Consider the following 23,642-nt stretch of genomic DNA (forward strand, 5'->3'; position numbering starts at 1 on the left):
TCAGGAGTACCTGAGTTCAAAGCCGGCCTCAGACACTTGACACTTACTAGCTGTGTGACCCTGGGCAAGTCACTTAACCCCCATTGCCCCGCAAAAAAAAAAAAAGTGACTTCCCCTCTTCCTTTTAAGGCCCAGCCTAAGTTCTACCTCCTATAAGTTCATTTCAGCTAACTGTTGTTAAGCCCCTACTATGTGATAGACACATGCTAGGTATTGGGGTTATAGAGACAACCCCACCCCCTGCAGTTTCTACCCCTGAGGAATTTACATTCTACTTTAAAAGTGGGGTGGGAAGCACAACAGGTACACAGAAGAATAAAACAGTTGTTCAAAGGCATTTCAAGATGGAGGGGACATTGATAGCTGGGTGGGATCAGTCAAGGTCTCTTGTAGGAGATAGCCCCTGAACGAAGCTTGGAAGGGGGTCAGAGAGGAATTTATGCAGCCTTCTGTCCACAGCCATCTCTCCTTCCTCTTCCAGAGTATTTACTGTATCCCCATCACTTGGCAAGGGTGACCTCCTGAGCACCTTTTGTACTCTTATTGCTTACCTCTCACATGCTTGTGCTTTTTATTTGCTCATATCTACCCAACTCTAGTGGTTAGCTTTCTAAAAATGTGATCCCTCCTTAACTAATTGCACTAAGAGCCTTGTACACAGTAGCCAATCAGGACATGTTACTTAATTAATTGATTTGACTGATTGAAGTTAACACCTTTAACCTGAGACTTTGGAAAGGTATCTGGCTGCTGCTGCTCAGAGATGCTAACAGAGGTAGAACAATTGTTGTCAAGAGCAGTGGAATTTTTAATTATGGAAAATAAAACTAGGATTGGAGTGTGTGCCTGTGGGGTGAGGGGCAGAGTCCTAGTGGTATGATAGTCCTTTTCTTATATCCTCCTCCCAACCTCCTCACCTCCTACAGCCTCACATACTCTGTTAAAGTATGCTTAGGATGATGACTTGGCTCTTCAAGCTGGTTTGGATATTTCTCATGTTAATTCCTGGTACACTTCCTAAGGAGAGGCCAGCCCCTGGGCCAGCCTCCCAGACATAACTCTCCCTCAGCACAATCAGTACATGTGCATAACATGTGCCCAGTGAGTGGGCCACAAGAGAGCCTGGACACATGCACACATGTGTAGGCACATGTGTGTATTCATCGAGGCCTGCCTCTCAGTGCCACATGGGGAAATCGCCACTTCCAACGAGGGAGCTAAATGCAAGACTTGAGAAATGTGTTTCTCATTCACTTTCATGAGACATGAGATGATCCAGGGGAGAAACAGTAGCCAGGCCCAGATGTTTTCTCCTGTCTTCAGAGGGAGAGAGAAGCAGCCTGGGTTGGTTGCCAGAGTATCAGCCCCCTCTGGATGGAGGACATCAAGGTGCAGGGATCCCTCCTGGCCATATGCCCTCTCTTTCTCATTATAGAGAGGAGAGACATCTTTTGGGTGGGAAGATAGTGAAAGGAGATGTTTGGCTCCATCCTGGGACTGGAAGCATGAAGAGATGGACTGGGTGGTGGAATGGGAAGAAGGGTATAATAGATGGATCTATCAGGGAAGGTTTGGTGAAGACACAGAGGAAGCCATGGAGAGCTTACATCAGGATGTGTCAGAGAGAGTTAGGGAGACGATTGTCTTACACGGAAAGGATGAGAGATTGGGGGTAATCTCCTCACTCTCTTCTCTAGATGTGGCCCGCAAGCTCTGAATGGGCTGAAAGGCTCTGCAGGTGGATTCTCAGATCCCTAATAACTGGTATGTTTCAGAGGTGCTGACAATCACCGTTCCAAATGCTCAGTGGTCTTCAATGTTCCATGCATGGTGTCCACTCTCCATTTCAACCTTTGACAGAAGTGCGATCTGGGTCTTTCCCAAATCCCTGGCTTGTGAAAGAGGGAGAAGGCAAAGGAAAGGGAGAGATGGGGAGAGAGAGAGAGACAGAGAGAGACAGAGAGACAGAGAGAGACAGAGAGAAAGAGAGACAGAGAGAGACACAGAGAGAGAGAGAGACAGAGATAGAGAGACAGAGACAGAGAGAGACAGAGACAGAGAGAGACAGAGACAGAAAAAAGAGGAAGAAGAAGGAGGAGGAGGAAGAGGAGGAGAAGGAGACAAGAAAGGAAGGAGAGGGAGAGGGAGAGGGAGAGGGAGAGGGAGAGAGGGCTGGGGAAGGACAGAGAGGAGAAAGGAGAAAGAAAGATGGGCTAGCTTTGTGGGAAGTGTGGGGAGGAGGCTTCTCATCTCTTCTGGGCTGGGAGCAGCTCCCCTTTCTGGAAAGATTCAGGGGCCCCCTGGGTAGAGGTTAGGCCAGGCAATGAGGCCTCGATTGTGAGAGGTGGGAGTGATGCTTGTGTGTCCAACCCCATGGTGCTGCTGAGGTCGCCCTCAATGACTCACTGGCCTCTTGCCCCAGCAACTCCCCTGTTCTCTCCTCCCAGGCCCACCAAAGGAACAGGGAAGGGAGGCGAACTGACTTAAGCCAGGAGGGGCTTCCCTGCCCTTGGACCGACTTCCTGCTAGAATCTCACTCAGCTGCTCTTGTTCCTTCTCTGTCTCCCCTCATCTTTTGCTCCTTTTTTTCCACGAATTGTCTGGGCTGCTTAGTCCAGTCAGTCTGAGCTTGGTGCCAACAAGGCCAAGGTCCTATGATCCTATAATAGATCTTCACAGGGGTCCTCTGCCTTTTCCCTCCACCCTTACTGCCTCCAGTTCCCAGCTACAGACCTAATCCTGACCAACTATGCTCCAAATATGTGTCTTAGGAAACAAGCGGGATAGGAGGGAAAGACGGTGCCTCCCTGTCTCCTAGCTCTACCTCTGGAAAACAAGTGAAAAATGTGTCCTGGGATAATTGACTCTGGCTTGTCTTTATGAAGACAATGCATTAATCAATTTGTACAAATTGGGGGCTTTCTGTCCTTGTCCCCAAATGCAGAATTTCTTTATTCCTCATTTCATCTCTTCCCAATGGCCTTCCGGTTCATTTCTTCCCAGGTTCTGGGCTGGATTCAGGTAGAGCTTGCTAAGAGCTATCTGCCACTTGGATGCTCTCTGAGGAACAAAATCATCATCCTGGACCAGTTGGAACAAGAGCCCTTGACAAAGCTCCTCATCCCTTAGGCAGCTTGTTCTCCTTTGGGGGATGACGGTGGCTACCTTCTCCAGCCCCTTCACGGCTGTCAAGTCCAGGGCCAGCAAGAGTGCGTGTGTTCCTCAGAAAGAACGAGCCTCTACTCCGTCATTCAGGGAGCGGAGACTCCCAGCTGAAGAAACTGACCCCAGACTGGGAGAGCCCTCTAATACTACCCCCAACCCCCTCTGCCAGAGCTCCATCCTCAGCGGTGCTTAGGACTTTGATAGAGACCAAGAGGCACCGGAAAATCCCCCAAAGAGGCATTGCGCTGAACGGTAACTTGATGACTGCCAGGGATGGGGAGAGCTTGGCCGGGTTGGGGCAACAGGAAGTGTTAGGTTTCAGGGAAGATGGCCACAATATGCTTGGGGCCTCCTGGACCCATGTGTGTAGGATGGAAGGTCTAAGGACCCGACCCCAGCAGTGACCAGTGTCTAGGTGTCGTCAGGGCCTCTCTTTCCATCCACCCTGCTTCCTTAGCAGGTTTGGTGTGTACGACGTGATCTATGCACGCCAGTGTCGAACATGAGGCAATGCAGGGACACAGTGCTTTCCAGATGTCCGCTTGGCTGACCCGGCATTCTCCCCCCTCCCCAGCATGCTGAGCCACTACACAGAACTGCCAATGAGGTCCCCTGGGGTGCTGGGGAGGATTGGCTGCCTCGGCTGGCCTCTTTAGCCTGTTTCGCCAGTGGGGAGGGCTGGTGTCTCCCCCACATGCAGACAGCTGGTTTTATAGCTGGGGTGGGAGAAGGATTCAGCTGGAGCCCTGTCTGCTTCCAAGGAAAACACAAGCTCGCTCTATCTGCCACTTTAAAATGGGGTGGGGGGCTGGTGAAGTGAAAGCTGACAATCCTCACTCTTGGGTCCAAGAGCGGCTTTGGGTTGGAGGTCAAATCTCAGGAAAGCACGGATGTGGATCACACCCAACACCCTCAGTTCAACTCAGACAAGACAGCCACAGTAGGAGCAGCAATTACCCTCTGCCAATGCTGAATAGTGTGAGAGGGGTAACTACAGATTTTCTGGACCAGTGCATCGGGAGCCAGAGTCAGGGAGCTAAATCAAGATTCACCCACGCCCTTGGGAGGGCAGTCATGGTGTAGTGGAAAGAACAACGGGCCGGAAGATGGGACACCTGGGTTCAAGTGCTGTCTCCACCACTAACTTGCTGTGTAATGTTGGGCAAGTCATGTCTATGGGCCTCAGTTTCCTTATCTGCAAAATGGAGTTGGAATAGATGACCTCTGGTGTCCTTTCCTATTCCTGAATTTGATGATTTCACTTGTGGATTCTACTTGGCAGGAATCCCAAGCCCGGACCAGATCCTTGGATAGAGCCAGTTCCTAGTGCTTTCTCCCAGTCCTTGAGTTTGGATGCTTAGGAATGAATAGGAAGGATCATTGCTTCTTCAGGCTGTTTAATTTTGGGAGTGAGAAGTGTGAGGTGGCCTAAGGTTTATCTCTTCCTGAGAGATGGGATTTTGTTGTTTGTCCTTCATTCTCTCTCTCTCTTTTTTTTTTTTTAGTGAGGCAGTTGGGATTAAGTGACTTGCCCAGGGTCACACAGCTAGTAAGTGTTAAGTGTCTGAGGCCGGATTTGAACTCAGGTCCTCCTGAATCCAGGACTGGTGCTCTAACCACCACGCCACCTAGCTGCCCCTGTCCTTCATTCTCAAAGAGGACCATGACATTGGGGTGATGTTATGACTTGCATTGAATTGGATTTAAGTGAGGGAGGACTGTGCAAAGTCATTAACATCACTCTTTCCTCCAGAGCCATCTGGGTCCAGTGGCAAGATATAGATCAGGACTACTGGAGATGGCAATGGATATTTAAGGCAATTGGAGTTAAGTGAATTTCCCAGGGTCATACAGCTAGTAAGCATCTGAGATGAGATTAAAACACAGGTCCCTCCAATTCCAGGGCCAGTGCTCTATCCATTGCACCACCTAGCTGCCCCTGAGATGGGATGTGAGGTGGGATGGGGAGGATAGAGAGGAGGCAGTTAGTTTCTCTACTTAAGCACAGCTAATAAAAGCTAACTGAATTTGTAAAATCAGGAGGTCCAACTGAGAAAGAACTTCTATAGGCCAAGCCAGTCCCCAGTAAGATTCCCATCTTTGAGGGCCAGAGTCTGATCCCCTAGGATCCATAGATGAGACAATCATGGGAGTTCACAAGGGACAGAGACATGGCCTGGGATAGTATTTGCTGGGGACATTTTCTATAACTTATCTGAGCTTAACTCAAAAATGAAAGGTTTAGACTGATGACCTTTAAGGACCCTTCCCCCTTCAAATACTATGACTTTTATTCTTCCAGGGATAGGAATAGGGAATGAAGTCATGACCCCTTTGGCTACTGCTACCTCCCCTGAGTGTGAGAGGTCAGAGAAGTCTCTGTGGTTCTTAATGTGAAGAGCTCTCAGTGACTGGAGACATGAGACTGGTTGTGCTAAGCAAGAGTAACAAGTAAGGTGAATGTCTATCTCATAGACAAGACTGAAACTTGGTAGGATGAGATAAATGGGGGGGAAAAGCTCTGGAACCATATAGGGGAAGCATGCTGGATAATATTTGGATGAAAATCAGTGGAGGCAGAAACAGAAATGATATTGCCACAGACCATCTCAACAGAAGGAGTTCAGGGAACAGACTACAATCCTGGCACAAAGGCATGATATAGTGGTAATGGAAGACTTCAGTTATTCAGATCTGCTGAAATTCTCTCTGTGCTCAAAGCAGAATTTCTCAACCTGTCTTAATTATTTCATCCTTTAAAAAGTGAAGGAATCAGTCAAGTGAAATTCTATTTTAGATATGATTCTCAAAAAAAAAAAAGGAGGAACTGGTTGTTGGACTGGTAATTATGGTTACTTTATGAGAAAGTGACCAGTAAATCTTAGAATTTATGATAGAGAGGAAGAAGAAAGATTTCAATAGTTGTCATGCACCTTAGACTTTAGGGAAGCAGATTTCAAGGGGTTCAGAGACAAGATAGTTAAGATCCTATGGCCCCAAATTTTATAGCAGAAGAGACTTAGGAAGAATAGGAAGCTCTCAAGAATGAAATTCTGAAGACATGAGGAGAAAATATTCCAGAGAGGAAATGGGATATGGATGCATAAGGTACTCTTCAATTACCTTGGAATTTTAAAAAGATATGTATATAAGATGAAAGTAGGGGCAGATAATATTAACTGAATACAAACATGTGACCGGAACCTTTAAGGATAGTGTCAGAGTACTAGAGCTTAAAATTAGCTAAGTGGAATTCTAGGGCAGAGTTGTCTTTCCTCTTGACTGAGAGACAGACAATTTGGTACCCTAGGGACATTTTCCATGTAGGGGGCCTACTATGCACAAATAACAATAATAGTTAGGTGATGCAATGGCTAGAGCACTAGACCTAGAGTCAGGAGCTGAATCAAATCCAGCTTCAGGCACTTACTAGCTATATGACCCTGGGTAATTCACTTCACCTCTGTTTGCTTCGGTTTCCTTATCTGCAAAATGGGGATAATAATAACATTTACTCCCAAGGTTATTAAGAGGATCAAATGAGATAATAATTGTAAAGCACTTAGCACAGTGCCTGGCACATAATAAATACTATATAAATGTTTATTATTATTATTGGTGGCTATGGTGGTGGTAGTAGTAGTAGTAGTAGCAACAACAGTAGTAATTTCTGTGTGTGGTTTTTTTTGTTTGTTTTTTGCGGGGCAATGGGGGTTAAGTGACTTGCCCAGGGTCACACAGCTAGTAAGTGTCAAGTGTCTGAGGCTAGATTTGAACTCAGATACTCCTTAATCCAGGGCCAGCACTTTAACCACTGCACCATCTAGCTGCCCCAACAGTAGTAATTTCTAAACAAAAAGTATATTGCAGAAAAGGGGAAAGTCAAAGATGGAATCAAACCACTGCTTGGGGTGGACGTGGCATTTTTTTTTTTTTTTAGTGAGGTAATTGGGGTTAAGTGACTTGCCCAGGGTCACACAGCTAATAAGTGTTAAGTGTCTGAGGCCGGATTTGAACTCAGGTACTCCTGACTCCAGGGCCAGTGCTCTATCCACTGTGCCACCTAGCTGCCCCCAGGATGCAGTATTAACAGCCTATGACCTTGCAGTCATCATCCAGGGTAGTAACCTCTGTGGAGGCTGTATCCTCCCCTCCTCCCCTTCCTGCACTACCAGTATCAACTGTTACACTGTCACCATTGGGAAGGTAAGCTCAGGAGCCCTGTGGAATAGCCATGGCCCTGTACCCACCAGACAAGCTCTGGTCTCCGACGCCATTGGACAGGGGAGCAACCCTGGTGAGGATTTCGCCTGTCGACTGCCTCAATTTTTGAAGACCTAGTAAAGAAAGCTCTCCTCACCAAGATCCTTCTCACTGTCAAAATGCTCAACATCAGACAGAGACAAGATTTTTATCAATGGAAATGATGCTAAAAATGACCCATCACTGTCCGTCTTGCTGCTTTCCCCTAAAAACCACTGGGCCTTCATATCTACTCTGTAACTTTTTTCCTTTGTGTGTCACCCTCTTAGAATTCTGAGGTCTTTCAGAGCAGGTACTATCTCTTTTCTATTTGTATCCCTAACACTTGGCTCATTGGTTTGCACATAGCAAGCACTTTAAAAAACCTCTTTAATTAATCAATCAATCAATTTTTCATTCATGACAATGCAGAGATGCTCAACTCTTACTATGTTTCTATTTCCTGCTAAAGAGAAAGAATGACTGTTGAACAACAGCAACAAAAAGCTTAGTAGAGAGCTGTTACCCAGGATAAAAAAGAAATAGCAAGACAGAACCTAGTTACACTGAATGAGTTCAAGTCACCTGGCTCAGATTACATTTTAGCATGCTGAAAGAATGGGCAGAAATGGCTGAGTCCTTGTCAATGCTGTTTAAAAAATCATGGAGAATGGAAGAGGAACTAGGCTTGGAGAAAGAAATAACATTGCCCTGATTTTCATGAAAGGGAAGCAAGTAGATTCTGTGAACTATAGGTTAGTGAGTTGAATTCATGTCAAAATTCTAGAACATGTTATTAAAGAGATGATTATTGGACATCTAGGAAAGGAGTTGGTGACCAAAAAGGGACAGCATAGCTTTATCAAGAAGAGGTCACATCAAATGGGCAAAGAATATGAACAAAGTTTTCTTTTCTTTTTTTTTTCTCCTCAGGGCGATGAGGGCTAAGTGACTTGCCCAGGGTCACACAGCTGGTAAGTGTCAAGCCTCTGAGGCCAGATTTGAATTCAGGTCTTCCTGAATCCAGGGCCAGTGCTTAATCCACTGCGCTGCCCATTTTATTTGATGTTTGTTAAGTTCAAAATAAAAATTAAACAACAAAAAGAAAAGGTCATTATCAAATAATTATTTTTTTTGTCAGAGTTAATAGATTGGTCTATCAGGGTAATGCTATAGCTACAATTTACCTAGATTTTAGCCAAGCATTTAATAAAGTCTCATATACTATTCTTATGTAAACGAGGAAGAGTTGTAAGTCAGATGATAATAGTTAGATTCAGAACTGATGGAGTAGCTAGATCCAAAGCGTAGCCACTGATGGTTTGATGTCAACTTTAATAGAGGTCTATTTCCAGTAGAGTTCCCTAGGGATCCATGCTTGACATTGTGCTTCTTAACATTTTTATCAATGGCTTGTATAAAGGTCTACAGGGCACCCTTACCACATTTCCAGATGACACAAAGTTGAGTGGGATAGCTAACACTTTGGATGACAATAAAGATTCAAAAATATCTTGAAAGGCTTTAATAGAGATAAATGTAAAGTCTTATATTTTCATTAAAAATTAACTCCATAAACAAGGCTTGACTAGATAGCACTTTGTCTGAAAAAAAAAATCTGGGATTCTTGATGGATTCCAAGTTCAATGATCTTAGTCTACCTTGAGAGGCACAGAGTCCGGTATTAAAGAGTTGATCTACTGTGTTTCAACTGTGTAAGAGTTTCAATCTACTGTGCACTGCTTAGACTGCATGTGAAATATTACATTCTGTACTGGGCACTACAATTTAGGAAGTCAATCAGTAAATATTTATTAAGTACCTACTATGTGCCAGGCATTGTGCTAAGTGCTGGGGATACAAAAAAGTCAAAAGATAATCCCTGCCCTTGAGGAGCTCACATTCTAATGGAAGAGACAACATGTAAACAATGATGTACACCCAAGCTATACAAGATAACCTGGAAATCATCAACAGAGTAAAGGCACTAGAATTAAGGGAATCAGGAAAGTTTTCCTGTAGAAGGTAAGATTTTAGCTGGGACTTGAAGGAAGGCTGGGAAGCCAGGAGAAGGAGATAAGAGGGAGAGCATTCCAGATGTGAGAGTCAATAAAAATGCTCAATGAGACCATGTCTGTATTCCAAAGAGATAAAAAAGGACCTATGTATACACAAATATTGTTCTTTTAGAGGTGGAAAAGAATCTGAAACTGAGGAGATGCCCATCAATTGGAAATGACAAACTGTGGTATATGACTGTGATGGAATACTATTGCATTGTAGGAAATGATGAGTAGACTGCTCTTAGAAAAAAACAAACCCAAAACAAACTGGAAAGACCTACATGAACTGATGCAAAGTGAAATAAGCAGAACCAGGAGAACATTGTCCACAGTAAGAACAATAGTGTATGATGATCAACTTTGAATGACTTAACTATTTGGAGCAATACAATGATCCAAGACAATTCCCAAGGATTTATGATGAAAAATGCTACTCATCTCCAGAAAAAAACAACTGAAGGCAGTCTGAATGTGGATTAAAATATACTTTTAAAAACTTTATTTTTGTTATTTTTATTTGTGTCTTCTTTTACAACTTGATTAATTTGGAAATATGTTTTGCATGACTACACATGTATAACCTATATGAAATTGCTTGCCTCCTCAATGAAGGGGGAAGGGAGAGAGGGAAGGAGAGAATTTGGAAGTCAATATTTTAATGAATGTTAAAAAAAATTAAAAGCCCAGTCAGGATATGGAGTAGCTTATTCAAGGAACATCAAAGAGGCCAGTGTTAATAGATTGAAGAGTACTTGGTGTGTGTGTATGTGCAGGTAAAGTGTAAGAAGACTGGAAAGGTTGGAGGGACAAGTTATGAAGGACTTTGAATACCAAAAGATTTTATATTTGATCCTGGAGGTGATAGGGAGCCATTGTAGTTTATTGAGTAGGGTTGGGGGTGGGGTTGGGGGCATGGTCATACCTGTGCTTTAGAAGATCACTTTATTATTTTTTAAACATTTCTTAATAGTATTTTATTTTTTTCCAGTTACAGGTAAAGATAGTTTTCAACATTTGGTTTTTGTTTTGTTTTGTTTTTTTGTTTTTTTGAAGGCAATGGGGATTAAGTGACTTGCCCAGGGTCACATACAACATTTGTTTTTTATAGGATTTTTGAGTTCCAAATTTTTCTCCCTCTCTCCCCTCTCCACTCCCCAAGACAGAAAGCAACCTGATATGTTATGTATGTTCAATCACATTAAACACATTTCTGCATTAGTCATGTTGTGAAAGAATAGAACAAAAAGAAAAAAAAACCATCAAAAAACAAAAACGAGTAGAAATAATTATGTTCAATCCACATTCAGATCCCACAGTTCTTTTTCTGGATGCAGAGAGCATTTTCCATCACGAGTCATTTGGAATTGTCTTGGATCATTGTATTGCTGAGAGGAGCTAAGTATATCATAGTTGATCATCACACAATGTTGCTGTTACTGTGTATAATGTTCTCCTGGTCTGCTCACTTCACTCGTTATCAGTTCACTTAAATCTTTCCAGGTTTTAGAAGATCACTTTAACAGCTGAGTGAAGAAGGGTAGACTGGAGTGGGGAAACAGATATGTGACAGGCAGATCAACTGGCAGGTTATTTCAATAGTCCAGGAAGGAGTTAAAAGGGGTCTGTACCAGGGTGATGGGAGTGCCAAAAGAGAGATGGGGTCATATATAAGAGATGTGAAGAAGTTAGAAGTGATAGGACTTGACAATAGATTAGCTATGGGGAGGAGGGGGTGGCGGTAAGAGAGAGTAAGGAGTTAAGGAGTTGCATATGACACCTTGGTTTTGATCTTGGGTGACTGAGAGGTTGGTGGTACCCTCAATAGTAACAGGGAAATTAGGAAAAAGGAAGGGTTTGTGGGGATAAGATAGAGAGTTTGGTTTTGGACGTGTTGACTTTAAGATGTCTATGGGACATCCATTTGAGATGTCCAATAGACAGTTGGTGATGTGAGACTGGAAATCAGCAGAGAGGTTAGAACTGAACAGATATGAGAAACCTCAGAAATGACCATTGAATCCACTGGAGCTCATGAAATCACCAAATGAAATAGTTGTTGTTTGTCCTTCATTCTAGAAGAGGACCATGACATGGGGTGATGTCATGACGTACTAAATTGAATTTAAGTGAGGGAGGGCTGTGGAAAATCACCAGCCTCACTCTTTCCTCCAGACCCATCTGGGTCCAATGGCAAGAAATGTATCAGGACAACTAGGGATGACCCTGGCTGTTTTAAGGCAGTTGGGGTAAGGTGAAATTTGAACTAAGGTCCTTCCAGCTTCAGGACCAGTGCTCTATCCACTGTACCATCTAGCTGTCCTAAATGGAATGGTATAGAGGGAGAAAAGAAGAGGGTCCAGAAAAGAGCCCTATAGGACATTTGTGATTAGCAGGCATGACCTGGATGAAGATCCAGAAAAGGAGAAAGGAAGTTAGCATGGCAGCTTGAGACTAAGCGAGTATGTGTGTGTATTTGGGCCAAGCAGAATTCACAATGGGTAATGTTGAGAAAGGTAAGAAAATTCTTGTTCAAAAGTGTGAAATGGAGGCAAGGGGGCAGCTATGCAGTGCAGTGGATAAAGCACCAGCCCTGGATTCAGGAGGACCTGAATTCAAATCTGACCTCAGATACTTGACACTCACTAACTGTGTGACCCTGGGCAAGTCACTTACCCCTCATTGCTGGCAAAAAAAAAAAAAGAAAGAAAGAAAGAAAAAAGAAAAAGAAAAAGAAAATGGAGGCAAGTACAAGATTGAAATTAATCTGACTGGACTCTTTGGCTGAAAGACCTGTCAGTCTCCAGGATTCTCATACAGATGCCAACAAAAACAAAGATGTCATCTGGGGCGAGGATGCATTTTGATGAAATACTTGGAAAACCTCAAGAAGCATATCCCTGAAACAAAAATGATCTTCACTCACATTAAGAAGGTATTTCTACCTTCTTAATTTCTGCCCTTTCGGGCAGACGATAGCAAATCTCAAAATGTCACCAATGAGTAATAGTTGTCTGCTGCCTTATTACAAAAAAGAGATCTCTCATGAGATTTTCTTTCTTTTTTTTAAACGTGTCATAACTCTACCCTATTTGAAAAAGATTTCATCAACCAGAAAACTTTGATCATGAATAGCTGTTTAAAAATTTTTGTTCAGCAGTCCTAATAAAAGAATTGTATAAATTAGGTAGGCTTGTGTTTAAATGAGTATGATTATGTTTTCTGTGGCTTGGTCATAATTCCAGCCACAACAAAGCTATCACACTTTTCTGTTGTTCTTTTTTTTTGTTTGTTTTTTTTAAAGATTTGATTAGACTTGGCATTTGATTGAGTTGGTTAAATCAGCCTTTTAAAAAAAAATCAAAGGCAGTCTTCTCTGTCTCTATCTTGGAAGGTATTTTTTTTTAATTAAATAGTGGGGGAAACCTACTTAATAGCTTCATAGGACTTTTATCTGTGGTATGTTTTAGGGGGAAAATTTTGCCTTTGGTGTGCCTCAGCCTGTCCAAACATTAACGTCTGGAGCAATCCATTGAATTAAAATAAACCTAGGCATTTCCAACTTCAATTCCCTAATGTTTGATGTGGTAAACAGCCTAATTGCAATGATTTGATTAAGACACTTGCCTTTAAATTGTTGAAAGACATTTCATTGTGTTTTATTGTATAACAATTCTGAGTAAAGAATATCACATTACATTTGATAGCATGAGTGATCTTTGAATATCAAATGCTAAAGTATTCCTGGCCTGTTAAGGTATAGAGATTAATTCACCTAGAGATAGGGCCTTCTGTTGAGTTGTTAAATACTATTTTAAGTTGTGCCTAAAGATTAAGATTTTAAAAATCTATTGAATCTAAAAGTTTGCGGACATGTATGTGAATAGTAGTGTCATTGCCATATTATCAAATGATCACAACATTACCAGATGTACTCATGGTACATTTGATAACGATGTGATCATAAGACTTACTTCAACAATTAGACACTTTCTGAATACATTCTTTAAAAAAAGATCCATCAAGAGGAGGCTCTCCAAATCCAGGAAAAAAAACAACAACTGTGGAGTATAGATGCTGAATGAACCATACTATTTCTTTTGTTTTTGGTGCTGTTGTTTTTCTATTTTGAGGTTTTTCCTCATTGCTCTGATTTTTCTCTTATAACATGATTAATGCAGAAATATGTTTAATTCTATTATATATATATATATAAATAGAAATATATATCAGATTACCTCCTGTCTAGGGGAGGGGAGAGGGAAGGGAGGGAGGAAGAAAAATCTGAAATTGGAAAGCTTGTATAAACAAAAGTTGAGAACTATCTTTACATGTAATGGAAAAAATAAAGAAATTAAAAAAAAAGATCTATCAAAGGAGACTGAGAAGGAGAGGTCAGACAGATAGGAGGAGAACCATTGAGAGAGTATTGTCATAAAAACCTAGAGAGAAGAGCATCATCAAGAGATTAATCAAGGGGCAGCTAGGTGGCGCAGTGGATAGAGCACCGGCCCTGGATTCAGGAGTACCTGAGTTCAAATCCGACCTCAGACACTTAACACTTACTAGCTGTGTGACCCTGGGCAAGTCACTTAACCCCAATTGCCTCACTAAAAAAAAAAAAAATTAAAAAAAAAGAGATTAATCAACACACAACAATGTCAGAGGGGTCAAGAAGGATGAGAATTGAGAAAAGGTCATTAGATTTGACAATTAAGAAATCATTAGTAGCTTTGAAGAGAGCAGTTTCAGATGAAGAATGAGGTCAGAAGCCAAACTAGAGAGACTTAAGAAGAGAGTGAGAATAAAGGACGTGGAGGCATTGATTATAGAGAGCCTTCTCAAGAAATTTAGTCCATCAAAAGGAGGATAGTAGACAATAATAATCAAGGATGGATGGAGCAAGTGAAGGTTTTTTGAGAATGGTGGAGACATAGGTATGTTTGTAGCCAGTAGGGAAGAAGCCAGTAGACAGGGAGAAATTGGAGATTACTGGGGATGATACAAGGGGCAATCTACTGGAGGAGAATGGATGGAATGGGATCACATGTGTAGGTAGAGAGTTTGTCTTGGTAAGGAGAAGGTCCTTCTCTTCCTGTGAGAAAGGGGCAAAGGAAGATATAGTGGTAGAAGAGATCTTAGTGATATGAGATGAGGAAGAAGGGGGAAAGAGGGAGTGAATGACCATTTTTTTCAGCAAAATACGAGGAAAGGTTCTTAGCTGAGAGAATGGGGGTGAGGGAGACATGGGAAACCTTTTTTTTCAAACATGAAAAGGTTTGGAAGAGTCGCTGTAGTGAGTGGGATAGTGAATTAATTAGGGAAGCTGAGTTGATTGGGGAGGCATAACAGGATTGCTTTGCATCAGTGAGGACCCATTTGAGCTTTGTAACATTAGTGAGCTGCTTAGGATGGTTTTGTGATTTTCTCCAGTCTTTTTTCAGCAGCATGTTAGCAAGAATGAAGGCAGAGGATGGTAGGAGTGATTTAAGACTGAAGTTTGGCAGAGTAAAATCATCGATATTATAAGAGGTCAAGGAGATAGGATAGAGTTGAATTGGTTCACCAAAGGGTCAAGATGGGGAAAGGAGAGTACAACTGGTGTAGAGGTGACATCCTGGGAGAGAACTAAGGGGTTGAGGGATCAGAGGTCATGGTCTAGGCAAAGAACAGGCTTTGGGGTTGCAAGGCAAAGAGAGAGGTAGAATGACAACAGATTGTGATTAGGTAAAGGAATTTCAAGTTCATGAATGTGGAAGTGGTACATCTACAGGTGACTACAAGATCACAGGTATGACCATTTTTCTTGTAACTGAAGTGCCCTTGGAGTAAGTAGGTCATGTGAAATGAATTAATTGAGGAACTGTGAAGTTAAGATGTTTGAGTTAGTACCAATATATATGTTGAGGTCCCCTAGTATGAGGATAGGAGTTGGGGAAGAAAGATTATGAGCCAGTCATTGAACTCATGGAGGAGAGGGGAGTATTCTGGAAGTTGTTAGACAATTGCTACCAGAATTTTGACTGGGCTAGAGAGATGGGTTGTGTGAATCTCAAAGGCAGAGAGTTTATTAATGAAGATGGTAGGAGAACTTAGATGTAGCAATGGGGAGCAAGGACTATTACAACTTTCCCATACTTACCAATCAGTTTTGAGGAATGAGTGAAAATGAAAAGTGTGAAAAGGGTTACCAGGAAAGCCATGTCAGGAGAGAGCCAAGTCTCATGAGAGCCAAAAGATGGAAGGAGTGAGCAAGGAAAAGAGTTAGGATAAAAGCGAGTTTGTTACTTATAGAGCAGGCATTCCAGAAAGCACAGTGGCCATGATGACTAGCTTTGGGGTGGGAAATTGATTGGGGTGGAGTGGTGGAATTAAGGGAGTGGGAAGAAGAAATCAGGTAGTGAGGAATGGGGGATGGGGTTTGAGCTAGGGGTTCAGAGTCACTGAGATGGAGCAGGTGTGATCAGGGAGAATTTGTTAATCATTAAGGGAAGATTTTAGATAGTTTTTTTTTTTTAAGTGAGGCAATTGGGGTTAAGTGACTTGCCCAGGGTCACACAGCTAGTAAGTGTTATGTGTCTGAGTCCGGATTTGAACTCAGGTACTCCTGACTCCAGAGCCGGTGCTCTATCCACTGCGCCACCTAGCTGCCCCTTTGTTTTTGTTTTTGTTGTTTTTTTTTTTAAGTGAGATTTTAGATAGTTTTAAAAATGTCTATAGGGCTTTGGCCTCAAAGTGGAGTCTCTCAAAGTGGAGTTTCAGGGTCTTGAGCCGATTAGAGAGGGGGAAAGTACTTAGAGCTGCAGGAGTGACTTGGACCCTTTCCCTCAGGAGGAGATCAGAATGGAGATTTGATGGAACAACATTTCTTCTCTTCCTTGGAAGGGAGGAGTCTGGTGTTCAATGGAATAGCAGCCTCAACTCGACACAGTGGCAGGAGATTGGTACAGTGTTATGGCCTTTTTCTTCCAACAGGAGGATGGAGAACAGGCTTGAGAAGCAGGTGATATGATGGAATGGCACCCTCTCTTCTCACCATAGTGGATATTGAATAAACTTTGTTGTTGTTGTTCAGTGGTGAACCCCTTTGTGAAGTCTTTGTGACCCCCCATTTGGGGTTTTCTTGGTAAAGATACTGGAATGCTTTGCCATTTCCTTCTCCAGCTCATTTTTGCAGGTGAGGCAAACAGGGCTAAGTGACTTGCCCAAGGTCACACAGCCAGTAAATGTCTGAGACCAGATTTGAATTCTTGAAGATGAGTCACCAGGACCAGTATTCTATCTACTCTGCTACCTAGCTGCCAATTGATAAACGAGGAATTATCTAAAGGAAGGAAATTAGGGTGGTGAAGGGACTGGAGTTTGTGCTATGTTATAATGAGTTGAAGGAACTGGGGACATTTAGCTTAGAGACTTCTTCGGATGCATGATAGATGCCTTTCAATATTTGAAGGGACTGTGTTGAAGACTTATTCTACATGGCCCAAAGGGCAGAAGTATGGTAGAAGTTGTGAAGGGGCAAATATAGACTTTGGGTAAGAAAAAATTACATCATAATGTGAGCTATCCCAAAGTGGAATGTACTACCTTGGGAGGTAATGAGTTTCCTTTTCCTAGAGGCCTTCTTGCAAAAAGCTAGATGACTGTGTTTTGGGTAGTAGGCTTCTACCAGTCGCGGACGACCATGGATCAGCGCCTTGAAGAGCCACAGGCCCCAGTGTGGCTGTGCAGTCCGATGCGGGAGCCACAGCTCCTGCTACAAAGAGGATATTGGAAAACTCTGCTCTCTGTTGCCCGTCGGTTCCTGCATCTCATTCGTTTTTCTTCCTTCAGAGCTTGGAGGCCCATCTCAGCTGTGCGCAAGCTGCTCCTGAGTACTGAACTCCATTGGGCGAGGTCCTTGGCCATCTCCTCCCAGCTGCCGGTGTCTATTCCCAGAGTCCTCAAGTCTCGCTTGCATACATCTCTATAGCGAAGCTGGGGATGTCCAGCAGGTCTTTGGCCTGAGGCCAACTCGCCATAGAGTAGGTCTTTAGGAATGTACCCATCTTGCATTTGGTACACATGACCGAGCCAGCGCAGCCATCTTTGTTTCAGTAGCGTGTAGATGCTCAGAAGTTGCACGCGTTGGAGCACTTCTGTGTTGGTGATCCTATCTGACCAAGATATGCCAAGGATGTGCTGAAGGCAGTGCATGTGGAAGCTGTTAAGATTCTTCTCTTGTCTAGTATATGTAGTCCATGTTTCGCTGCCATACAGTAAGGTACTCAGGACGCATGCTCTATAGACAGCAAATTTGGTTCATCTTGTCAGTTTACTGTTTGCCCAGACACGCTTGGCAAGCTTAGCCATGGTTGAAGTAGCTTTCCCAATCCTCTGATTGATCTCAGAATCAAGTGACAAATTGTCACTGACAATAGACAATGTTTTGGGTGTGGTATATAATGAATTATAATTCAGGCATGGGTAGGATGAGATAGTCCCTGAGCTTTCTTCCTACTGTGAGGTTCTGTGATTTTTATTCTGATTATGGTAGACAGACAACGGAAAGTGTTAGGAAAGAGAGGAAGAGCAATAGTAGCAATAACTTATATTCATGTTGTACCTTAAAGGGTTCAAATTGTTTTCTCTGTAATAACCTTGTTAAGCAGGTAGCATAAGTATTATTGTTCCCATTTTTGAGATGAGGAAACCAAAGTTGCTAGTGGGTTCTAGTTACTTACTCATCGTCATATAGCTACTAAGTGTCTGATGCAGGATTCTAACCCAGATCTCCTGACTATAAGTACAGTGCTGAGGTTTGGGAGTGGCTACATGTCAAAAGTGGATAGAGTGTCGGACCTGAAGTCAGGAAGACTCATCTGCATGAGTTAAAATCTGGCCCCAGACACTTACAAGCTGTGTGACCCTGGGCAAGTCCCTTTACCCTGTTTGCCTCATCTGTAAAATGAGCTGGAGAAGGAAATGGCAACCTAATCCAGTACCTTTATCACGAAAAACCTACATGGGGTCCTGAAGACTCAGATATGACTGAAATGACTGAACAATGAAAGCTGAGGTTTCAGAGGAATCACCCTGACTTGGTAGTAAATTATTGGGTAATAGGCATAATTCTTCATTCTGGTCTGGCAGTAGGCACTGGATTCTATAGCTGTGGGTAAATCATTGCTCATGAGAACCTTCTGTCAAGGAGGAAAGGACCTGGGTGAGACTACTCTGTCTTTCTCCCATACTCATTTTAGGCCTAGAAAAAGATCAGGCACTCATCAAGAAGGATTTATTTTCCCAACTAAATTTCCACCTCCTCCCAAGAAAGCTCGAACTGTTTTCCAAGTCCCTAAGGGCCTTGGAGGGGGAAGGGAGAGAATTTCTAAGAAAGACTACAGAATGGCAACAGCCTTGAACACCTCTCCTACCCTGAGCTCTGGTGAGAAGGCCCTCACAGTTTTCTAGGTGTCCCAGGGAGCTGTACACTTTGGGTTACCAGAAGTCCCACTGAAGGAAAATGCTTCTCCCTTCCCTTCACAGGCCTCTGGCTGGCTGCAATTTTAAACATACTTGATACTTTTGGTTTTTTTGCTTAGGGACAAAATAGAGTTTTATATTCAATTATTTTAAACTGGTGGTAGCTGGCTTCAAAGGCAGACTGTTCATTTTGATTTTTTTGAAGTGTTTTTACCTTTTCCAATGGTCCGTTTCAATTTATCCTTGTGCACAGGGTGTGACTAAGGGTAGCCTGAGGAATTTCCCTATTCAAGGTGCAGACATCACCACTAGAATGATTGATAACATCTCTTTGATGAGATAAAGCAGGAGATCTCAAACTTTTTGGTCTTGGGGCCCTTTTACACCCTTCCTATTTATTGAGGACCCCCTCCAAGGAGCTTTTGGTTGTGTGGGCTATATCTATAGATATTTTCTATATTAGAAATGGAAATATTTCAGTCTTGTTATGAGAATAGTCTTGACCTTATGGGCCCCCTGGAAGGACCTCAAGGATCCCTAGGGCTACCTGGACCATATTTTGGGAACCCCTGTGACAGATTAGCCTGTTCAACCTGAAATGATTGAAGGATGGGACCTTTGTTCTGCCTCTGAAGACACCTCCCTATTGAAGGTCCATACCTATTAAGACTCATTGATTGAGCCATGGCCATCAAAGGTATGAGCCACACCCTGGAACTCAGGCCTAAAAAAGAGAGCAGTATACACACACACACACACACACACACACACACAATATACAAACACACAGAGTTCATCTCCATTACAACATACCTTTATTTCATGGACAAATATATGTATATTATACATGTATCTGTTACCAGGTGCCTATATTTCATATATGTGTATATACACACATACTTATACATATATCTCTCTGTCACATGACACCTTTATTTTACATCCACTAGTGGAGGGGCAGCTAGGTGGCGCAGTGGATAGAGCACTGGCCCTGGAGTCAGGAGTACCTGAGTTCAAATCCGGTCTCAGACACTTAACACTTACTAGCTGTGTGACCTTGGGCAAGTCACTTAACCCCAATTGCCTCACTAAAAAAAAAAAAGATACTGGAGTGGTTTGCCATTTCTTCTCCAACTCATTTTACAGAGGAAGAAACTGAGGCAAACAGGGTGAAGCAACTTGCCTGGAATCACATAGCTAGTAAATATCTGAGGTCAGATTTGAACTCATGAAGATGAGTCTTCCCAACTCTAGGTCCTGCACTTTATCCAATGGGCCAGCTAGCTGTCCTTATCTAAGTATATACATGTACTTACACATATATCTCTCTCCATCACAAGATACCTTTATTTCATGAGATATGTGTGTATAAAGACACATTAGTTTCACACACATGTTTATGCACACACACACATACACACATGTAAATCATATGGTTAGTGTGAGTGCTTTTATGGAGCTTGAGGGCTCTTTTACCCACATCTCTAGAGACACAGACATTCCCATGTTCCTGGTGGGGATACAAAACAAGCTGGACTCTTGAAATTCCCATAGAGAACCCTGAACCAGAGGCAAGTGAAGTCAATAAGCATTTGGTAGGTACCTGCAATGCGTCAGGCACTGCAGCAAGCTCTAGGGATACAAAGCAAGTCAAAAGCAGCCATTGCCTTCAGGGAGCTCACCATCTAATGGGGATAAAATGACTGGAGCATGAATCAGAGTGATTTGTGGAAAACTCTGAAGATCAGAGCTGATCTGCACATGCAGAGAGGGGCTGTGTGCCAGGCCACCTATTAATACTTGAGAGTCCTCAGTTTGGGTTTGCCATAGGAAGGAAGAAAAGGAGAATTCATGAAATGCTTCCTATGTGCCTGGCTCTGTGCTAAGGGCTTTACAAATATCATCTCCTTTGATCCTCACAACAACCCTGGGAGGCGGGTGCCGTACTTTTGGTCCTTTAGCAGATGATTATAACCAGATCTGGATGGACAAAGGCCCAGATAAGGCTGCCTGATGAAAAAGTTAACTATTTGTTCGTTTGTAACATAGCGTCATAGGAATTGGAGCAGGAATGGAATTTAGTGCCCGACTAATCCAGCTGCTGATTTTATAGCTGAGGAAATAGGACCCCAGAGATGTGAAGTGACTTATTCAAAGTCACACAACTGGGAAACAGGATTCCAGCCCAGGTTTTCTGGCTCTCAAGCCTGTGCTATTTGCATGACACTAAACGCAATTCAGCTGTCAATCAAACAAACATTTATGAAGAACTTACTATGTGCAAAAAACATAACACATGCCATGTGAGTTTTTTGCACTCAAGTGGCTTGAGTCCATGTTTTATCAAGGGGGTAAGGATGATGTCATAATGTGATAAAGGCAAAGGGGAGAAGACCAAGTATTCAAAGAAAACTTGGGAAGGGAGAAATCGCTTAAGTGGGAGAGATTGAAGAAGGTTATGTGGAGGATGTGGCCCCTAGCTTGTGCCCTGGTATAAAATAAGGCTGGCAAGGTAGGTTGAATCTATTTTGAGGAGGGCTTTAAATTCCAGGTTAGGGCATTTTCATTGTTTCTGTGGGCTAGAGAGAACTGGACATTCCTGAGTTGAGGGGTGGCACATTCAGAAATGTGCATTAGAAATATGACTTTGCATGTAGCTTGCAGTCTGTGAGGGCAAACATCATGGCTTCTTATTCTCCAGAGAGAGAGGCAACGTGGTGTAGTAGACCCTTAGATAAGCCTGAATTTGAGCCTTGGCTCTAATACATATTGGCTAGGTGACTGACTCTGGGCCAGTTGTCCCAGGTAAGTCTACATTTATAAGATACAGAGTAGGCGGTACACTATTGAAACCACAGGTCTGTACACCCCACCCGAAATAAATCCCAGAGCATCTAGTGCCTCTTGGGGGGACTTGCAAATTTTAAGTACTTGATCAGTATTTGTTTAATGAAATAGGTATCAGAATTGTTATAACAGATTTATTACAGGAAGAAGAGTTATTACAATACAGTATTATAACAAATACCAATATGAGGCTTCAAAATACTATGAAAAATGTGTGTGTGTGTGTATGCATGTATGGCATGCATGTATATGTGTAGGGAATGGGAATTGTTGACAAACCTAGAAAACACAATTGTTATATCAGAGCCAGATAATTTGTTTTGCAGTAGAATAGTGGACTGAGGATTGAGAAATGGTTTCTAGTCCCTGTTCTGCTGCCAACTAGCTCTGTGTTCTTGGGAAAACTATTTCACCACAGAGGGCCTCAGTTTCCTTTTCTGTAAAAGGAAGAGGTTGAACAAAATGTTTTCTCACAGTTCTCCCAGCTCTGCCATTCTGTTTCTACATTAGATTCAGAGGCAGGGTGGTATAATGAATAGAGAACCAGACTCAGGTTCAAGAAGACCTGATTTCATGTCTCACCTCTAACACATATTGGCTGTATTACCCTGGGCAAGTCGATTCATTTCTCAGAGCCTCACTTTAGACAACATATTGTAGAATGACTATCTGGCCATCTGAGTTGATAGGGGGGATTTCCACTCTAGGAGTTGTCTACGCCAATGAAATCACTGGTCTGGACTAAAAAAAAAGTTATAGATTAGAGGGAGAAGGACATTGCTGAGCACTGGGAATCTAGAACAACAACTGATATGTATCATGGTCTTATTATGTGGTAGAAACTGTTCAACATCGACAGGAACTCACCAACTACCATTTGCCTTGGTAGGTTGGGTCCTCAGAAGGTGACTAAGCTACTGCTCCTCTGAGAGTTGTATGGGAAACCATGATGGGGTTATAGGTTTCTGGTATTATTGCTCATGAGCCCCCATCAAATATGCTCCTTATTATCAATCCTTCAGTAGAACTGTGTTGACTTTTACAAAAAGATTTACTGAGAAGCTATAGCAAGAACAATTATTGTAAAAACAATCACTTCAACACCAGGATGCACTCTCCCCTAGCACACACAAGGGCCCTAGGGGCAGAGCACTCAAACTTAAAAGTACAAAGGTAGTTAGCCCCACACATGCAGAACACATAGAGCTGAGAGGATACTCGAGACACCTGGCCATGGGAATCTTCCCCACTCTTCCCCTCCCCTTTATGGAGTCCACATGGAGTTCCCTTTAGGTGAATTCCCTTTGCTCTGAGCTGCTGTGCCTTTCTAGAGCCCATATCTGACATTTCTCTCCATCACAAGGTATCCTGATTTCTGAAGCTGCTGAGTTCATTGGGGGAGATTGTTCTTCCATATCCGTCCACAGGCACTTCCTCGATCATTCACCATGGCTACTGCTTCAGATAGACTTGCAGGTGCCAGTAGGAGCTTGGGCAGCTCTTCCATTTGCATGGGCACTTCTCTTTTAGAATACTCATTCAGATAAGATCAGAGAAGAATAAACAGAGGCCCTCATGGCCTCATGGTGGATAGGAAGGGAATCAGCTTGCCACCAGTTTTCTGCCCAGCATCTCACTGTTGCGGTACCTCACTTATTATCAGGAAGCAGAAGAACCAAAAGGGTTGACAGAGGGTCAGCTCCCTCATATGCACAGTCAGTTCTGGCAGAGTGGTTCATCAGTCCTTCCAGCTCCCCAGCCAACCAGAAGCCTTATGTCACCACATAGTACTAGCTCCTCAGTCACTTGTGGCTAGAAGTAGGCTCACCAAACTTCACTCATTGGATTGGAACCAGGCAGAGA

This window comes from Dromiciops gliroides, chromosome 2 (assembly GCF_019393635.1).
Source record: "Dromiciops gliroides isolate mDroGli1 chromosome 2, mDroGli1.pri, whole genome shotgun sequence".
Lineage (NCBI taxonomy): Eukaryota > Metazoa > Chordata > Mammalia > Microbiotheria > Microbiotheriidae > Dromiciops > Dromiciops gliroides.